This window comes from Protopterus annectens, chromosome 9.part0 (assembly GCF_019279795.1).
Source record: "Protopterus annectens isolate FY-2018-M chromosome 9.part0, PAN1.0, whole genome shotgun sequence".
NCBI classification, from domain to species: Eukaryota; Metazoa; Chordata; order Ceratodontiformes; family Protopteridae; genus Protopterus; species Protopterus annectens.
Window position 1 is genome coordinate 1,467,596,736 of NC_056743.1, and position 20,346 is coordinate 1,467,617,081.

Sequence of the window (20,346 nt, forward strand, 5' to 3'; positions counted from 1 at the left end):
CCTGCAGAACAAGAGGCTGACAGTTCGTTAGCAGAGTATATGAAGAAATTGTTAATGAATAAATCTGTTTTGCAGTTTAACTCTTTTTCAGATAAGGAACAGACCAGACTGGTGGAAGCAGTCTTGGCTCCTGGGACATACGTCTGGCTGAAAGTGACAAAAAGGAAGAATTGGGCGAGTCCAAAGTGGGAGGGACCGTACCAGGTTCTGTTGGCAATGCCTACTGCAGTCAGAGTGGCTGAGAGGACGTCCTGGGTTCATTTGACGCATTGTAAACCAGTAAAGAACTTTCAACTTGATAAAAACTTTGTGACTGATATACAACCAGACCGAGATGGCCAAAAACAAAGCGAATAGAAGTTTAGAGCAACCCCAGAGATGTTGCATAATCATTTTGTTGTGTGTACATTTATTAACTGTAATTGTGACAATTTTCCTCTTGTTGTGGTTTATCCTACAAACAACTATGCAAGTGAAAGTGAAAAGGCGTGATGAGACGTCTATAGACTGGCATCCAAATTTTAACACATACCTAGCCATGAAACGTGTGTATGCAGAGACTATGAACATTTCAAATTGCTGGGTTTGTACAGCTATACCAACAGCATATGGAGGACTGATAATGTCTGCTGTCCCTTTGGGGATAAATGAGACTTGGGAGAATTTACTTTTCGACACAGGAACTGTGAGATCACAGGACAAAATAGCTTTATTTTTACCTGTCACACAAAAAGGAGTTGTATGTTTCAAAAATGACACTCTCAGGTGGGCTGGAGCAATTGTAATATAACCATATCTTACCGATGTTATATTAAGAATAGTAATGGCAATACTTTTTGCAATACTAATTATGACTCATATTTAAACTCATTGAAAACAACTATGAGTGACATTCAAAAGAATCCAGTTTTGTTTAAACAATTGTCAGTTATAGATCAAAAAATGTTTCATGCAGGGCTGATGCGTATTAGTACTAAAGTAGAAAACTGTTATTTTATTTGTGGGAAAAAGGCATATAAATGGTTACCTGAGAATTGGTCTGGCAGTTGTTTTTTGGGTTACTTGGTTCCGGCAATAAGACATACTGCAGAATTACCTTTGGGTAAGATACGAAACGTAAGAGAAACAGCTCGAAAGCCCAAAGGTCCAGTTAAGAAACCTGTGAATCCAGTTGGGAAGATTGAAGCTGGTTGGAAAGACCATAATTCAGTAAAAGACAAAAGCGAATTGACTCATATGGACTTGAGTGACAGTGTTATATCCTGGGCAGGAATATTACCAGCCTATGGAGCAGTCAAATCGATCTGGGAGCTGAGAAAGTTGTCGAAACTTCTCAAAGTAATGAGTAATGCAACTTTTTCCACCCTAGAACTAGTGACTGATGAACTGAATTCAATGAGAACTGTTGTGCTACAAAATTGGATGGCTCTTAACTTCACCCTAGCGGCGAGAGGTGGTACGTGTGCGCTTATCAAAGAAGAATGCTGTGCTTATATACCTGACAATCGTCACAAGATAAATAATCACCTAGAGGTAATTCAGCAAGTATCGGCCATGACTGAACCAGGCCCAAACCCACTGATGAACTTTTTCCAGAATCTGTTTGGGGGGTGGGGTTCCATCCTAATGAACATTCTAATTGCTATTTGTGTGTGTATACTCCTAATAGGAGCATGTGTTTGTTGTGGAATTCCCTGCATGAAAAGATGAATCAAAGATTTTGTTGATGTATCTGTTACTGAAACTTTCTACCAAGATATTGAAATTGAAAGATTGATTTCAGATGACGCTTTTTCTGAAGTATAAATTGAATGACTCACCTAGCTAAAAATCCTAAGTGGAAAAGGTTAGGAGATGAAATAACACTATGCATACTTCAAAAAAAAAAAAAACAGAATAAAAAGTATTAATAGGGGGGAAATGTTATAAAAATATGTATTTAAATATATGTGAAATGCTAGTTTAGAAGCAAGGTAGTTTATAATGCATTTTATTCTATTAATCATATAGCAGAAGGGATAAATTCATGTGTAAATGCAAGTAGCTTCTGAAACTGCAGTGTGCTTTGATCCCTGACCCTGGCAGCTGCCAGCTCAGCAAGCTTAATGTTTATGCTTGTCATAAGTGATTATCTGCTGGGTCAGGAAATTAAATGTGTAAATCTTCCGCTCCTTCCTGATGAGATAACTAGTCCTTGTAAATAATGAAATCTTCTCTTCCTGCATGAAGTAACTTGTCCTTGTGAGATAAAAACACAGCTGGTAAAGAAAGTGAAACAGTGAACAAATATGTATGTTAAAGACTGAATCTGCTATTGTATTCGAACTAATATGAAACCTTTAATAAGTAACTTTACAGAAAGACATTATGACTGACCAGCTGGATAGCAAGGCTGTATTGTATCTAGAGGAAAAGTTTTTTAAAACATACTGCATCAGCAGATTAAAAGAACAGAGGCTTGTAAGCTAAAGTGATGTAGATGCCCCGTGACATATCACGTCAGTAAGGTGGGCATAGCTTAAATGTTGAACCTATATAAAATTGTGTGCTTCCTGTTTCATGTCAGACAAAATTCTGTACTTGTATGTTTTTTTGCCTCCTGGTGTACACTAGTAAACATTTGAATCTGAACCTCCTGTGTATTGAATTATTAATTTTATTTAACACAGGACGCGCTATAGAGATTACTGGGTTACAATTTTCCCAGAGGTGTATTTCTAGGTGGATGACATCAGCAGCCTTGCCAAGGTTGAGCATTTTATTTGTTGGGAGTGTAACTATCCTAAAAAGCATTGCTCTCTACACAGTCAGACAGACATGCACACAAACACACACACAGTTGTCAAGTCTGGGATTAGAAACTCCTACCGAACTAGCTTATCACACTACAGCAGTACACAGTTATGGGATATGCCATGGAGATTACTGGGCTACAACTATCCCAAAGGCATATTTCACATTGGATGACCTCAGCAGGCTTGTCATAGTAGGACTATGGGGAGGGTGGTGTGTGTGCATGGGCCATAACCCATTCATCTAGGGGTTGACATGCCACATGCAGGCACACACAGGTACGTGTATACAGCTGCTAGATGACTACTTCCTTGTACAGTCATGTTGCACAGCTGGCACATGCACCACATAGTCTGTAATGCTGGCAGATACTGGTGGCTAGTATCTGCAGTAAATGACACCTGCACCTTATGTGTTTGGGACACTTTGGCTGTGTGCTGGGTGGGACAGGCCTGGATGGCTCCTTGTCACAGTCACCCTCTTCCACACATCTATGTCCATCTGCCTTTGGCTTCTTATAGTGCGTTGTCCTTACATATATGTCTGTATTCCTATCCATTGTGTGTGCAAGGCATGAGTGGTGCATACTGACAAGTGTCTGCACTAACAAGTGTGATTGCCAGATATTTCTGGTCCACTGGTGTTTGAAGACATGGCCTTCAGTGTGAGCATGCCCAGTATGACTTTTCAGTATGTTGTTGACTGACATTGCCTTCATTTCTCGAAGTGTGTGAGCATGCCCGGTATGGCCATCTGTATTGCATGTATGGATCAAGTGCAGGTAGTTTGTACTGCAATGCTGATCGTTGTGTCGTACACTGACAGGTAGCATGCTATCTTTGCAGGGTATACATCAATCATTTGGCATTGACTGTTACTACATTTCTGCATAGTGGAAGGGGCACACCTGACTGTTTCTACATTTCTACACAGGTTTGGGGGTGTACACCTGACTGTTACTGTATTTCTATGTAGGATGGGGGCACACCTGACTATTTCTACATTTCTACACAGGATTGGGGGGGGGGCACACCTGACTGTTACTATATTTCTATGTAGGATGGGGGGAGGGCACACCTGACTATTACTACATTTCTACACAGGATTGAGGGGACACACCTGACTGTTACTATGTGTCTACATAGGATGGGGGGTACACCTGACACTTGTACACATTTGCAAGGACTGTACTGGCTTGTTGGGTACTCCATTTTAATCTGTAGTCTTACCTATCATGGTGGCTAGAGGCATACCAGTGCACTACAGATCGTAGCTCTTAATTACCTACATATTAGTTTCTGACTTCCTAGACTTCAGAACTGACATCCCACTGCCTTGCCTGCTGTAGTCTGTCTGTGTAGGCCTGGGGGGGATGTTACCCATAGGCCTCATTCAGAGGCTATAGCACAGCATTTGTTTGTGTTTGTCTACACTTATCCTGCTGGCTGTGACTGTTGTTGGGTAAGTGTTGGTTGCACATAGTACACTCCCTACGCATGGTTAGGCACAGGTAGTGTAATGTTTGGCATCCCTTTTACTGTATGTGAAAGTCGGAGAGAGGTGTTATTCCCTGGGTCCTTCCTATGTCAGTGCATGTGCTATGTGTTGCCTCTTTGCCAAGGCCAGGGCATATTGGGCATGCCTCCTTCTGCCTACTGGGGCAGGCTCAGGTTGTTCCTCCTCCGAGTCACTATGTGCCTGTGCAGGCCTTGGCAATGGCGGGGGGGAGGGGCTGTGTGGCCCTGCCACATTTTTATTTTATTTTTTATTTTATTATATTTTACATTTGTTGACCGGGCTAGTCCAACTGGATACATGTCCATTTTCAGTATAGTCTCGGGGAGATAAGCTCCAAGATTAAACTAATGGAGTAGAAATACAAGGCAGCACAGAAACACAAAACTAAAACATGTTAAAAATGCAATACAGTAATGCTGCAGACTAACATAGTACAACTAGCATCAAGGAGTAAAGGCATAAAATGCTAAAAAAATGATTAACTACATTATTGCTGTGGGCTAGCATAGAGGAGCTAACATAATAGAAAAACATGAATGCAGGTTTTGACAATGCAGTGGTATGAGAAGCAAATATCTGAGGTATATAGTTTTCCATTTGTTATACAGAAGAGTGAAGAAGAGATGAGAGGCTCTAACTGGATAGTATGCCTATTTAGAAATGTTACACATATATAACATGGGTGGTATTAATACAAAAACTGACAATGAAAGTGCCAGGAACAGGAGTAGGGTTTTAGAAATGTATAAGGTAAGTTTCATGTACGAAGAAAGAAATAAGAGGCTACAAAATTAACTAAGAGGAAAGTTTATTTGCTTATTAGTGGGTTATAGAAGGGGAAAAAGCAGTATACTCGATAGTTAGTGTTAATCTGGGTTAGTACATGGGCATAACCATTGTGCTTTAAGGTGTAGTTTTAGTTGGTGCTTGAAAAGTGGTAATGATGAAAGTAATTGTAGGCTGCTGGGGAGTCTGTTCCAAATCTTACCCATGGAATTAGACAAGAGGGAGTCTCCTGCTTTATTAACGGATTTCTGGATGGTTACTTGTAGTTTATTTACTGAGCGAAGGGTAGTAAGATTTCTGTAAGGCGAGACTATGCTACTAAGAATAAGAGTATTGTTGGTATGAAAGAGAATCTTATGGGTAATTGTAAGTTGCTAAAATAGTAGCTGGTTTTGGAGTTCTATCCATCCTAGCTGTTTGAAATTTAAACAGTGATGGGTTCTATATGGTGAACCCATAGCAAATCTGGCAATGTTGTTGTAGGAAGTTGCCAGTTTGTTTAGGTTCATTTTGGAAATATTTTTATAAATAGATGAAGCACAGAGGAGGGTAGAGATCAGGTATGGGCAATGGTGGTTCTGGCTTCAGGGGTGAGGAAGGACTTTATCCTATAAAGTGAGACAAGTTTTCTGTTAAAAGTTTTAATAGTAGTGTTAATATGTGTGTCAAAGTTAAGATTTTGATAAATTGTTATGCCTAAGAGCTTGGTGGTCAGGTCAGGTGTAATTATAGTACCATTGCTAGAGTTGACAGTAAGATCAATGGGGGGACTTCTGAGTGGGAGTAAATATTAGTAATTTAGTCTTTTTGGAGTTAAGTAGGAGGCAATGTTGCAAAAAACATTTTTCAACTGAGTTAAATACTGTCTGGATAATGGTTTGGAGCCCAGCAGATGAGGTGGCAGAGCACATTAGTGTGGAATCATCTGCATATTGTATGCAGGTAGCTTGAGGAATATTTAGCTGTAGGTCGTTGATGAAAATAGGGAAAAGGAGCGGTCCCAGGATGGAGCCTTGTTGGATCCCAAGAGTAATAGGAAGAAGAGCGGAAAGGTTATTGTCCCAGAGGACAGCTTACTGTCTGTTTTCTAAATAGGACTTGAACCACTGTAATGCCTGTGTGTTGAGTGAGAATTGTTGTAGTATATCTAGTAGTAATTGATGGTTCACCACATCAAAGACTTTTGATAGGTCTATGAAGAGTGCAGTGGAGAGCCTGTTGTTGTTACGATGCTTATTGATGCAGTCAAATAAGGATAGTAGGGCAGTAGTTGTATGATGGAAAGGCCTAAAACCATGTTGACAGTCTAATAGAAGGTTATGTTGGAGAAGGCGATCTAGTAGCTGGTGGTGGATACATTTTTCCATTATTTTGGCTAGGGGGGGAGAGTAGGGCTATGGGGCGATAGTTAGATATTTTGGTTGAGTTACCACCCTTATGAAGAGGAATTATATGTGAGATTTTCCAGAGAGATGGGATGGAACCTTCAGTAATGGTTCTGTTGAGTAGAATGGAAATAGGATAGGAAAGTAATTTAGCTGCGATTTGAAGGTATTCAGCTGGGAGGAGATCAGCAGATGGGGTACTTGGTTTAAGTTTAGTAAGTAAGGTAAAGATGAAGGATGTGGGGACTGGATTTAGTTGAAAGGTAGGGGGTTTGCTAGTCATGGGGAATGGGAGGGTTGAGGTGACAGGAGGTAGGGAATTAGCAAGAGATTGTACAGTTTCTGTAAAGAATGTATTAAAGGTGTCAGCAATCTCCTTAGGAGTGCTTAAGGAAAATCCTGAGGGGGTTGGTGTCTTGGAGTGGCCTGGGTATAAACGTTTATTAATAGCTGTCCAGAAGTTTTGTGGAGTTTGTTGATGCTTGCCTTGGAGTTTAAAATAGTAGTTTTTTTTATCAAGGAGTATAGATTTCTTCATGGCATTTCTATAGTGTTTGTAGTTCTGGTGATATGCTAGGTTTTTTGTATATCTCCATTTAGACCAGATCTTATTTCTTAATAGGATTTTGTGTCTTGTCTCTTTAGAGAGCCATGGTGCTGCTTTGCTTCTGGTTCTAATGGATCGACTAGGGGCATGATATTCCAGTATCTGTAAGAATTTGGAATTAAAATAGGAAACTGCTTCTTCAAGGGAGAGTTGTTTTAAGGGAGACCAGTCACAGGCTTGTAGCTCTTTTTGAAATTTACAGCATTAAAGTGTTTTTTGTTTCATATAGTGTTAAGGATTGTTTGGTTGGGGAAAAAGTTTTTATGCCTAATTATATAAGTGAGGAAGTGATCACTAATATTATCAGGAAGGGTATCTGCTATATAAGTGAGGGGATACTTTTTTACTAGGATCCAATCTAAGGTACTCTCTTTGTTAGTGGGCTTACAGATTCTGGTTGGGGTGGTGATAAATTGAGAAAAGCCATACAGGTTTATATGGACTGAAGGTTTGTTAGAAGTACAGCAATTCCAGTCTATATTGAAGTTGCCAAGTACTATGGTTTCCTGAGGGAGGGCAGAAAAGAGGCAGCATAGGATATTCTCAAGGGTGTTGATGTTATTGCCTGGGGGTAGGTAGGAGCAAATTATGTAGATAGATTTGCTAGTACTAAGCTAAAGTTTAGAGACAAGGATTTCAAATTGATTATGTAATGGTATGTGTAAGTCTACTGAAGATACATTTAGTTCAGATTTATACAGAATTGCTATGCCACCACCCTTTTTAGTTGGATGGTCTAATCTTATTATATTGTACTCAGGTGGGATGACTTCATTATCTTTTGTTCCTGGTTTTAGCCAGGTTTCTGTTAGACACAGGACATCAAAGGAATATATGTCAAGTAGAGCATGCAGTTGGCTAATTTTATTCTTTAAGCTCTGTATGTTCAGATGAGCTATGAGTAGGGAGTTTGTAGTTTTGGTAATGGTAATTGGGGTGGTATTTTGGGGTTGGTGGGGATAGAGTAAGGTGTTGTTAGTCCTGGGATAGGATGAATATCACCGTAAAGAAGAGGGTGTTGTTGAAGAGCAAGTGAGAGCTTAAGGAGTTTGAATAGAGTATATTGGGATTTTCTAGTTTGTTGGAGAGTAGTATGGGCTAGCCTATGATACTTTGGGGAGAGGTTGGTTGAGGTAGAGGTGATGTTAGCATTGGTATGGGTAGTAGGTTGATTGATAGGTGATGTTTGTTTTAGAGGATGGAGGGATCTAGTGATGTGTAAGTTTTCATACCAGGTTAGCATAAGTGGCATAAGTAGTATGTGTGTTGCAGCAAGGAAGCGGAGTAGGTTTATAAGTTTAGGCTGGTATGATGAAGGCATAGTAGGAAGGGAAATAGTGTGAGAGTAAAACTATGATAGATACGAGAGCTAGGAAGGAGAGAGAAGTGAATTTGGGGAAGTAGTGAGAAGAGGCATGAGAGTAAGGAAGTGTCTGTATTCAATGTTTAGGGAAATTTAATAAGGTAAGTGGATAATTAGGGGAAGGAGAAGTAGTGAGAAGAGAAATGAAAGTAAGGGTGTGTCTGTATTCAGTGTTTAGGGAAATGTAATGAGGTAAGTGGATAATTAGAGGAAGGGAAGTGTCCTATGAGGTATAAATGTAGGACCATTGGGGTGGGTGGGAATTGGGGGTAGGGTAAGGGAGCGGAGTGAGCCTGCAGGGCGAATGGAGTGGGTAGAGCCAGGTAGTAAAAGAAATGCCAAGAAAAAAATATCAGTAAGAGTGAGAATTTAAGAGATAGGTTTGTAGAGTTGTGGTGTAAGGTATGAAGACTATGTAGAGGTGTGGGTTAAAGTATAAAGGCTTCCAGGGATTGATAAAGGATATCAGAGGGAGTGCAGATTAAAATAATATCTAGAAAGGACACTAATTAATGAGGGAGGTTAGTAATCAGCAAAAGACAGGGCACGCCAATAGGTAGAAGCAGTTATGAGAGGAGAAGGATAAATAGGGTAGAAAGCTAAGAGAATAGCGGCACCTTGTGACCGGATACTTAATGGCAGCTGTAGAGATACAGAACAATTACCCAAGAAAGGGGATATCAGGCTATAAGAAAATAGAGGGAGAAATCCTGATTGGAGTTATGGGGCTGGTGAGACAAGGGGCTAGGGGTAAGTAGAAACTAGAGGAGCTTAAGGATTAAGTTACTGCTAGAAAGGGAGGGATGTGGCTGCTGGCTAACCTGGAAGGGAATGTTGCTTATTCAGACAGTGGAAGCCTAATATATATAGCAATGGTAAGGAAATGGACCATTACAGGACATACTTTCACTGTTTTCCTTTCAGGGAAATTGAGTCTCAGAGAGCAGATAATTCAGGAGTATGAGGCTTTGACATCCAAGCAGGACACTTCAGGTAGGTTAGTGCAGGGACAGCAGGAACACAAAGCTAGTACATATGGATAAGACAGAAAAAAAGGTAATGAGGCTAACAGTACAGGGATTACAGTATGAAAAACATCTTTACATAATGTAGCAACCTACAGATAATATGGGTAGAAAAGACTATTATAGTGTTATGTTATAGCGTATACAAAACTGTGTTGGGAAAAAATAAAATTGAATACTTATCAATATTGCTGATATAGCTAGTGGAAACAAGGGAATGACTGTTTGTTTCCCTGTGCTTTGGCCTTAATAGAGCAGTTTTCTAAAGGCGGTAAAACAGGTATGCCCTTTGAGCGCAAATAGATTACAGGCTGTGTAAGTACTGTAAAGCCCCGCTCCAGACACGATCAGATAAGCTAGTAAGCAAATCGCTAAAACCTTAAACCTTATAACAGCAATTCTGGTCTTAGTGCAAGCTCTAAACCATAACAGAGCTATTAAATATATAGTGACAATAACATACAGTAAAGGGAACACTAGAGCTAGTCACTTAGAGCAATTCCTTTACACAAGTAGTACACTTAAAAGTAACAATCCAAGTGAACAGAGCAACGTAAGAAATGTTCAGCGGTAGTTAATATGGGCAGTTAATGAGCAATTTAACTAAAAACAGAGTAAATCATCAGGAGGTAAGCATTTTAAAAAGGGTTAGATTCAGCAGGTAAAAGTGTATATGTAATTACATACAAAAACAGAAAGGATCTGATTAATCCCCTTTGTGCATAGCGCTAATTCCGTGCAGTTCAGTAAGAATCTAGCGCACTCATTGTCAATTGAACATTCAAATAACATTCAGTCTTTCAATATGCTATTAGGCTAAAGCCCTTGTTTTACACTCCTCCGTGTGTAGCGTTAATTCCATACTTTCATTTAAAGTAGATGAATTTAAATCCCTTATTTTACACCCCTCTGTGTGTAGCACTAATTCCGTGCTTTCATTTAAAGTAGACAACTAGCGCACATATGGTTAAACAGCAGCAATCCATTTAACATATTCAGCCAATGACAAGTATACTATTAGGCTAAAACAGACAAGAAAGCATAGAAAATAATAATTTAAACCTATTTTTGTACTTAATAGACAGGATACAATGACAGTAATAATGCATGTAGCTGCCCAAAGGCCTCTATTAGTGTAACAGCCATGGAACAGCTTTCTAAAGTTCCACGTGTACAACGCTAGAAAAGCAGAGGCAGTGTCCTCTAAAAGTAGTGTGATCACAAGTGGCTTACAAAACAAAGCAGTTGAAAGGTGGTTCCAGATGCCTTTCTCTCGCTATGTTGTTTTTATTCTTTTAAAAACCATCCTCTATTACAGTTAGATAACATAGCCTCTGTACTTACAGTTTATGCAACACCAAAGCCAGGGATGCACAGCAGCTGGGGATGGGACAGATGTAATTAAAGATGGCATCTCCTTGCTTGTGGTATATTTATATAGCAGGAGAGGAAGTAGGGGCAGTACAGGGAGGTAAGTGACGGAGGAGAGGGGGAGGAGAGTAGGAATAAAATAATGGTATTGATCAGACACCGTGAGAACTAATGCACCACGTCTGATTGAGGGGGGGGGGGTTGGGGTAAGAATGAGGAGGGCAGAGAGATAATAAAGTTTAAGCTGTGAGGTAGAGATGAGGGCAGAGAGTTAATAAAGTTTAAGCTGTGAGGTAGAGATGAGGGCAGAGAGATAATAAAGTTTAAGCTATGAGGTAGAGTACTAAGAGGATAGGCTGTAGAGCAGGTGTGGGCAGATAAAAAGCAGGATGACAGCCAGGTAGTAAAAGAAATGCCAAGAAAAAAACAGTCAGTAAGAGTGAGAATTTAGGAGATAGGTTTGTAGAGTTGTGGTGTAAGGTATGAAGGCTATGTAGAGGTGTGAGGTAAATTATAAATGCTTCCAGGGATTGATAAGGGATATCAGAGGGAGTGCAGATTAAAATAATATCTAGAAAGGACACTAATTAATGAGGGAGGTTAGTAAACAGAAAAAAAACAGGGCACACCAATAGGTAGAAGCAGGTATGAGAGGAGAAGGATAAATAGGGCAGAAAGCTAAGAGAATACCGCCACTGGTGGCCAGACAATTAATGGCAGCTGTAGAGATATAGAAAAATGATCCCTGAAGGGAGATATCAGGCTATAGAAAAATAGAGGAAGAAATCCTTGTTAGGAGTTATGGGGGTGGGGAGACAAGGGACTAGGGGTAAGTAGAAACTAGAGGAGCTTAAGGATTAAGTTACTGCTAGAAAGGGAGGGATGTGGCTGCTGGCTAACCTGGAAGGGAACGTTGCTTATTCAGAAAGTGGAAGTCTAATATATATAGTAATGGTAAGGAAAAAGACCATTACAGGACATACTTTCACTGTTTTCCTTTCAGGGAAATTGAGTCTTGGAGAGCAGATAATTCAGGAGTATGAGTCTTTGGCACCTAAGCAGGGCACTTCAGGTAGGTTAGTGCAGGGACAGCAGGAACACAAAGCTAGTGCATGTGGAGAAGACAGAAAAAAAAAGGTAGTGAGGCTAACAGTACAGGGATTACAGTATGAAAAACATCTTTACATACAGTAGCAATCTACAGATAATATGGGTAGAAAATACTATTATAGTCTTATGTTATAGCATATACAAATCTGTGTTGGGAAAAAATAAAATTGTATATTTACTAATATTGCTGATATAGCTAGTGGAAACAAGGGAATGACTGCTCATTTCCCCGTGCTCTGGCCTTTATAGAGCAGCTTTCTATAGGCTGTAAAACAGGTATGCCCTTTGAGCGTAAATAGATTACAGGCTGTGTAAGTACTGTAAAACCCCGCTCCGGACACGATCAGATAAGCTAGTAAGCAAATCGCTAAAACCTTAAACCTTATAACAGCAATTCTGGTCTTAGTGCAAGCTCAAAACCATAAGAGAGCTATTAAATATATAGTGACAATAACATACAGTAAAGGGAACACTAGAGCTAGTCACTTAGAGCAATTCCTTTATACAAGTAGTACACTTAAAAGTAACACTCCAAGTGAACAGAGCAATGTAAGAAATGTTCAGCGGTAGTTAATATGGGCAGTTAATGAGCAATTTAACTAAAAATAGAGTAAATCATCAGGAAGTAAGCATTTTAAAAATGATCAGATTCAGCAGGTAAAAGTGTATATATAACTACATACAAAAACAGAAAGGATCTGAGTAAGCCCCTTCGTGCATAGCTCTAATTCCGTGTAGTTACAGTAAGAATCTGGTGCACTTATTGTCAGTTGCACATTCAAATAACATTCATTCTTTCAATATACTATTAGGCTAAAACCCTTGTTTTACACTCCTCTATGTGTACCATTAATTCCGTGCTTTCATTTAAAGTAGACAACTTTAAATCCCTTGTTTTACACCCATCCATGTGTAGCGCTAATTCCGTGCTTTCATTTTAAGTGGACAACTAGCGCACATATGGTTAAACAGCAGCAATCCAATTAGCATATTCAGCCAATGACAAGTGAACTATTAGGCTAAAACAGACAAAAAAGCATAGAAAATAATCATTTAAACCTATTATTGTACTTAATAGACAGGATACAATGACAGTAATAATGCATGTAGCTGCCCAAAAGCCTCTATTAGTGTAATATCTGTGAAATGGCTTTCTGAAGGTCCACGTGTACAACATTATAGAAGCAGAGGCAGTGTCCACTAAAAGTAGTGCACTCACAAGTGGCTTACAAAGCAAAGCAGTTGAAAGGTGGTTCCAGATGCCTTTCTCTCGCTATGTTGTTTTTATTTTTTTAAAAACCATCCTCTATATCAATTAGATAACATAGTCTCTGTACTTACAGTTTATGCAACACCAAAGCCAGGGATGCACAGCAGCCGGGGATGGGACAGATGTAATTAAAGATGGTGTCTCCTTGCTTGGGGTATATTTATATAGTAGGAGAGGAAGTAGTGGCAGTACAGGGAGGTAAGTGACGGAGGAGAGGGGGAGAAGAGTTGGAATAAAATACTGGTATTGATCAGACACCGTGAGAACTAATGCATCAGGTCTGATTGAAGGGGGGGGCTGGGGTAAGAATGAGGAGGGCAGAGAGATAATAAAGTTTAAGCTGTGAGGTAGAGATGAGGTCAGAGAGATAATAAAGTTTAAGCTGAGAGGTAGAGATGAGGTCAGAGAGATAATAAAGTTTAAGCTATGAGGTAGAGATGAGGTCAGAAAGATAATAAAGTTTAAGCTGTGAGGTAGAGATGAGGGCAGAGAGATAATAAAGTTTAAGCTGTGAGGTAGAGATGAGGGCAGAGAGATAATAAAGTTTAGTAGAGATGAGGTCAGAGAGATAATAAAGTTTAAGCTGTGAGGTAGAGATGAGGTCAGAGCGATAATAAAGTTTAAGCTGTGAGGTAGAGATGAGGGCAGAGAGATAATAAAGTTTAAGCTGTGAGGTAGAGATGAGGGCAGAGAGATAATAAAGTTTAAGCTGAGAGGTAGAGTTGAGGTCAGAGAGATAATAAAGTTTAAGCTGTGAGGTAGAGATGAGGGCAGAGAGATAATAAAATTTAAGCTATGAGGTAGAGATGAGGTCAGAGAGATAATAAAGTTTAAGCTATGAGGTAGAGTACTAAGAGGATAGGCTGTAGAGCAGGTGTGGGCAGATAAAAAGCAGGATGAGAGCCAGGTAGTAAAAGAAATGCCAAGAAAAAAACAATCAGTAAGAGTGAGAATTTAGGAGATAGGTTTGTAGAGCTGTGTTGTAAGGTATGAAGGCTATGCAGAGGTGTGGGGTAAAGTATAAAGGCTTCCAGGGATTTATAAGGGATATCAGAGAGACTGCAGCTTAAAATAATATCTAAATAGGACACTAATTAATGAGGGAGGTTAGTAAGCAGAAAAAGACAGGGCACACCAATAGGTAGAAGCAGGTATGAGGGGAGAAGGATAAATAGGGCAGAAAGCTAAGAGAATAGTGCCACCTGGTGGCCGGACAATTAATGGCAGTTGTAGAGATACAGAAAAATGATCCCCTAAGGGGGATATCAGGCTATAGAAAAATAGAGGGAGAAATCCTGGTTAGGAGTTATGGGGGTGGGGAGACAAGGGGCTAGGGGTAAGTAGAAACTAGAGGAGCTTAAGAATTAAGTTACTGCTTGAAAGGGAGGGATGTGGCTGCTGGCTAATCTGGAAGGGAAAGTTGCTTATTCAGACAGTGGAAGTCTAATATATATAGCAATGGTAAGGAAAAGGACCATTACAGGAAATACTTTTACTGTTTTCCTTTCATGGAAATTGAGTCTCGGAGAGCAGATAATTCAGAAGTATGAGTCTTTGGCATCCAAGCAGGGCACTTCAGGTAAGTTAGTGCAGGACATGCTGTTCCTGCTGCAGTTGTTTCCACAGGATCATATTGTGTAGCATGGCACATGCAAGGACTATTTGGGTACATGTAGCTGGTGCGTACTGCAAGGCTCCACCGGATGTATCCAGGCACCGTAACCGTGACTTGAGCATCCTAAACACACACTCTATTATGATTCTTGTTTGTGCTTGTGCCTCATTATGGAGTTCTTGTTCTGGTGTGTGTGCATTTCTGATGGGTGCCATTAGCCATGGCTCCAGTGCGTATCCAGCATCCCCCACTAGGTGACCATGTGGGATGTCCCCATTGGCAAATCTCTGGTACATCTGCATCAGATGCCAGATGTTGGAATTGTGATAGCTTCCAGGGCAGCCAGCACACACGTTCATTATTATGCCCTGGGCATCACACACAACCTGGCAGTTGATGGAGGGGAAGCCCTTGTGGTTGATGTAGACCCTATCCCGGTCACTGAGTGATGCTTTGATGCATATGTGTTGCATCCACTACCTCAGGGTATTGTGCTATTTGGTGGAAGAGACGCATATTGCTGGCCAACGCCTCACAGGTATTGGGGAAGTATACATGCTCACCGACATGTGCTGACATGCCATCCAGAAACTGGTGGAGTACCCTGGATGCTGATGCCTGTGAAATCCCCATCATATCCCCAGTTGGCCTTTGGCAGGTGCCTGTAACTAGTATTCTTAGGGATACACATACCTTGGTATCCACTGGGATGGGTTCTCCTCTTTTACATTCTGTGTGTTAGCCGTTGCCATCACAGCTCAACAATTTGCTGTAGGAGGTCCATGTCCACCCTATAGTGCTCCACTATCTCCAGCTCATGTAGCCCTTGGTAGGTTACCCTGGGTCTCTACACTCTTCTCCATCTCCTCACTGTGTGTTGGTCAGCAGCATTCACATCCTCACCACCCTCAGCCTCTTCCACAAGTTGTATGACAGCTATTGCAGCCCCTAACATTTTGCTGTTGTGAGTATTAAAAGTTCCTCGCTTGTTTACACCGGTGGTGTAGAGTTTGGGAAAAAACAGATGGGGTAGGTGTTTGCAAGGTTTATAGTAGTGTTCTGGGCTGGGCTGGTCTGCTGCCTGTGTAATTGGCTGATTCTGATACATTTCACCTGCCAGCTAAGCTAGTACTCCTTGATTACCTTCCTACTGCTGTTTTCCCTTTCCATTGCCTTCCTGTTTAGGCCTGGGGGCGCGCCGCACAAACACAGTGCTCAAATGTGCACAGTGTTGCTATTTTCCTGTTTAACTTCTTTTTTCCTCCTGTAAAACCCAGTGTGCAGCGCACACGCCCACTTAGGCTTTGTAAATACTGCTAGGCAGGTTTAGACACACCCCGTAGCTTAGCTATGCTAAGCTAGGAGCAAACCTGAGCCACAGGGCTCCAGTCTGCTTACAGTATGCCTGACACACACACCCATGATGTCACCTGCCTCTTAGACTTGCACCGAGCTATTCCTACTCTTACACTGTTGAGACCTGACTCACATGCTGGGGAAAACTGGGATTCATTATCCTTCCCCTCATTTGCATAGGACCGCCTGCTAATGCATAGTTACATGTCTCATACTGAACCCCCCCTCCCCTTAGCAACCACTCCTCACTGGCCAGGTTGTCTTCTGCCTGCCATTGACTTGCATGGCAGAATACTGATTTTAGTTAGAATGCTTATTTTAGGTTTATTTTATTATTTCACCCTGATCCCGTTTGCACGCCAATGCCCTATGCTTAAACAGCCGGGATTGGCTAAAAAAAAAGTTGATTTTTATATTTTTTGTATTGTTTGCAATGCCAATGGCCTTATACTTGGCCATTGGCATGCTTCCTACATGATATGCAGCCTTTATTTGGAGCTGTCATAGCTCCGTTTTGGATTTTGCAGAAATGTACTCGGTTACTAACCAAGTACATTTCTACAGATTGCACTAGCCTTGCACAGACTGTTGTGAGCTTCCTGGATTGCAAAATCACCTCATTTGCATGGATTTCACCTGCAAATGGGGTGATTTGCATACCAGGGCTTAGTCCTTGCAAGATTAGTGCAGGAGCGCTCGTGCATGCCCCTGCAGGCTGTTCCTGGATCACACAGCAGACATATTGCCTGCTTGAGCTCCTGCACCGATCTTGCACTCCATGCAAGCTTTTGAGAATCCGGGGAACTGTCTTGTAAACCAAATACAGTAGCTCCTAAGAAGACTATTCTGACAGCACAATCTCGCAGGCACTACAACTTTATTGACAACAGTTAGTTAAGCATTTTCATCCATAAATCAGGACTTCCTCAGAACTGATTAAACCAAAACAACAAAAGGTTTAAATAGATGTTAACCAACAATCATAACAAGCAGGATAGTTGACATGAATAAAGTAAAATGTGTTTTCTAAAACAAGTGCCATGAAGTGTTCCACAAGGAAAATGTAATTACTTGTTAAAAAGTTAAACTTAATGGCATCATGAAAGCATTGTAACCCCACATTTTAGGTTATAGAGCTACACAAATCCACAATATCTATAGTTAAAAAAATTAAATTAGAATCCCAAAGGTTGTTATGTAGTCTATTTAAAAAATCCCACAAATCATGTAATATATAGGGAGTGTTGTTGTAGGAAGTTTTTAAAAGTCTATCAACAAAGGTGGCCAAACAGTGCATCTTTGAGCACTGAGCTAATACAATTGGCCTAAAGGGTAAATGAAAAATATCTTTATGAACTTTTGGAATACCAAAAATACTGGGCATTTAGATATGAGGGTTGTGTAAAAAAATCAAAAAGATCTTTCCCAAATATAAGGTGAAAAGCACAACCTTCCAAAATTAAATACATTTTCTGGAAAGCAATATGAATTTCATTTCTAGAAGCAGGAAAATATATGGACATAACCTGCAATAAAGTAAACATACTAGAATAATACATAATACTATCATACAACACAATATCCCCACCTTTGTCTGGTTTCATAATGCTTAATGACTTGTTTCTAGTATACTGGTGAAGTAAATTCCTTTCAAAAAACGACAAATTACCCCAATATGATGGTTTTATAACTTTAACAACTTCATACAAATCAACTTCATAAGCCTTTTCAAATGTTAAAACCAAAGGATGTGGTGTGGGGGGGGGGTGAAGCAGCTCTTTTTCCAAACTGCATTAGTACCACAGTTTAGTAAAGACTTAACAAACAAAATACTCAAATTTAATTTCCTGGTAAATAACCTAAGCTCTCTTAAAATGTTCACTACGTCATGAGAGCAGAGTGGTATGAAGGAAACATGTTTAGAAAACAAGAAAAAGTGTGTTAAAGTCAAAACTTTATTACTGTAGTTGAAAATATTGTAACCATAGCAGTTGTTCAAAATACCACCATGGCTAGATGGAACAGCAGCTTCTATGCTTTTCTCCTCTCCTGTCATCAGGACCACCGGTTCCACTGGGCAGGAAAAAATAAGAAATTTGAATGTTTCATACAGTGTTCTTGGTGATGTTGATATATCTCTACAGTCCCTCTTTGTACATTGGTTCTGTGTGTGAGCCTCTCCAATCTCCATAAAAATGATGGTTTAAGGGAGCTGCACCTTCCTCATCATGGGGTCTACGATCAAAACACAAATTTTCACTGATGTCATTAACAGCAGATGATGACTTGTTGTAAGGCAAATTAGGTCTAGGAGGAAAATCCTTGTTATGAAAAAAATGAATATGCAACTTTCCTCTGGGATTGATTAAAATCTCAAACAATCTTAGCACTATGTATAGAAATCATGTTGGCATACTACTTATCAATATGCAAAAAAATCACCCCATATTTTTGTACAGAAGAGGCAAAGAGGAGGCCAGAAATAATCTTTGTGCTTAAATCATTGACTTCCTCATACAATGAATCTGGGTCTAGATCATTGTTTTTGATAAGCAACTTGACAATCTTTAGAGCATGCCTATTAATTATACTACATAATCATGGTATAAAGGAGATCCAGCAGATATATCATTCAGAAGTCTGAATGACCGCAAACTCTGCTGAACAGTTTCCAACTTTATACATTTCCTGAAATACTCATTTTCAGTTTGTAAAGTATGATACTTTAATCATTTTTTTATCAAAAAGGTGGATGTTTTCAAACAAGGATAAAAAAACGTACCTGACCAGTCATCTCAGTGTTGCAACCTTGAACAGAAATAACTTTTGAAAGCCAATCAGAGGAGAAGAAAATAAGTCTTCTGTTGCTTGTCCGTTGCAGACTGCTCCAATTAATTAAGTCATGAAATTTTATAATTTTTATTTAATTACACATTCCTATTTCATGAATAAAGTACCATGTTCAGTGCAGTCTATACCTGTCAAATGACTTACTGCAGACAGTGGTCTCAGGCAAAGGGTAATACCCAGGACCATACTAGAGGCCTTCTTCATTAAACTAAGGGCTGATTTTATTGGACTTATCTTTCAGGTAAATACTAAGCTACCTGCCCTGGTGAGCAATTTTAATCCTAGCCAGTTTCATTTTTAAAGGTGAGAATCAAAGCATCTACCTTGTGACTGTCAGGTAAACACTTTAACCATTATCCCAACTTCCAACCCAGGAGTGACATGCGTGAGCAATACCTGACACAGGGATGTCAGGAAGGATGACATGAGCAATTATTTAGTACAGTCTCTATCACATTAAGCCCTCAAGAAAGCATGTCACTTCACAAAAGGAATGCATGGTACTGCCTCAGTGCATCTGTACAAAGTGGATGAAAAAGATGTGACTTTGCTTTTTATAAAGATTTAACTGCTTTTTATACTTTGCTTTTTATAAATCCTATGTGAACGGCAAAGATGTGCATCAAGAAGTGACTGAATTGTTCAAAGGTGATAAGAGCTCCTTATTTGCATAACATAGTCACAGATTTTCCACACATTCTTCAGTTCAAACAGCTGCATTTAAGACCAGTTATTGTCTATGAATCACTCCTAGCTGTGCCTAACTGTAATGATTATGAATACCACTGTAAATGCTGGAACTGCTAAATATGAAAAAGATACATACATGGCTTCAGTGTGCCTTATCTTTCCAAGATTTTCTGAAGAAATTCTCTTTATTTCCTCTCACTCCTGCAACTTGCACTATCATTCCTTCACAAAAGACTGATTGTCCTTCCTTTGTTTAACAATAAATATAAGATTTTTGAATATTTGCATATTTTTGCAAATATCTCAGCCAGTTTTCACAAATAGCATTGTGGACAAACTGACACACAGGTCAGGAATGCCTTCTGTCCCAAATCGGGTGGTCAGTAAGTGAGAAAGTGTGATTTTTTTTGCCAGTTATGATTTTGATCAGTATTAATATTTCTGGTAATAAAATCACTCAGAAGGAGTTTGTGTAGTACTTCATGGTATCAAATAAAAGCTTACATAATGTTAAAAAACGTTTCACTGCTACCTGGTGTATAACTACAACCACTTTCCAGGTAGTTATACTTGCTTAGTAATGCATTTTTGATTTCAAAAATAGTTT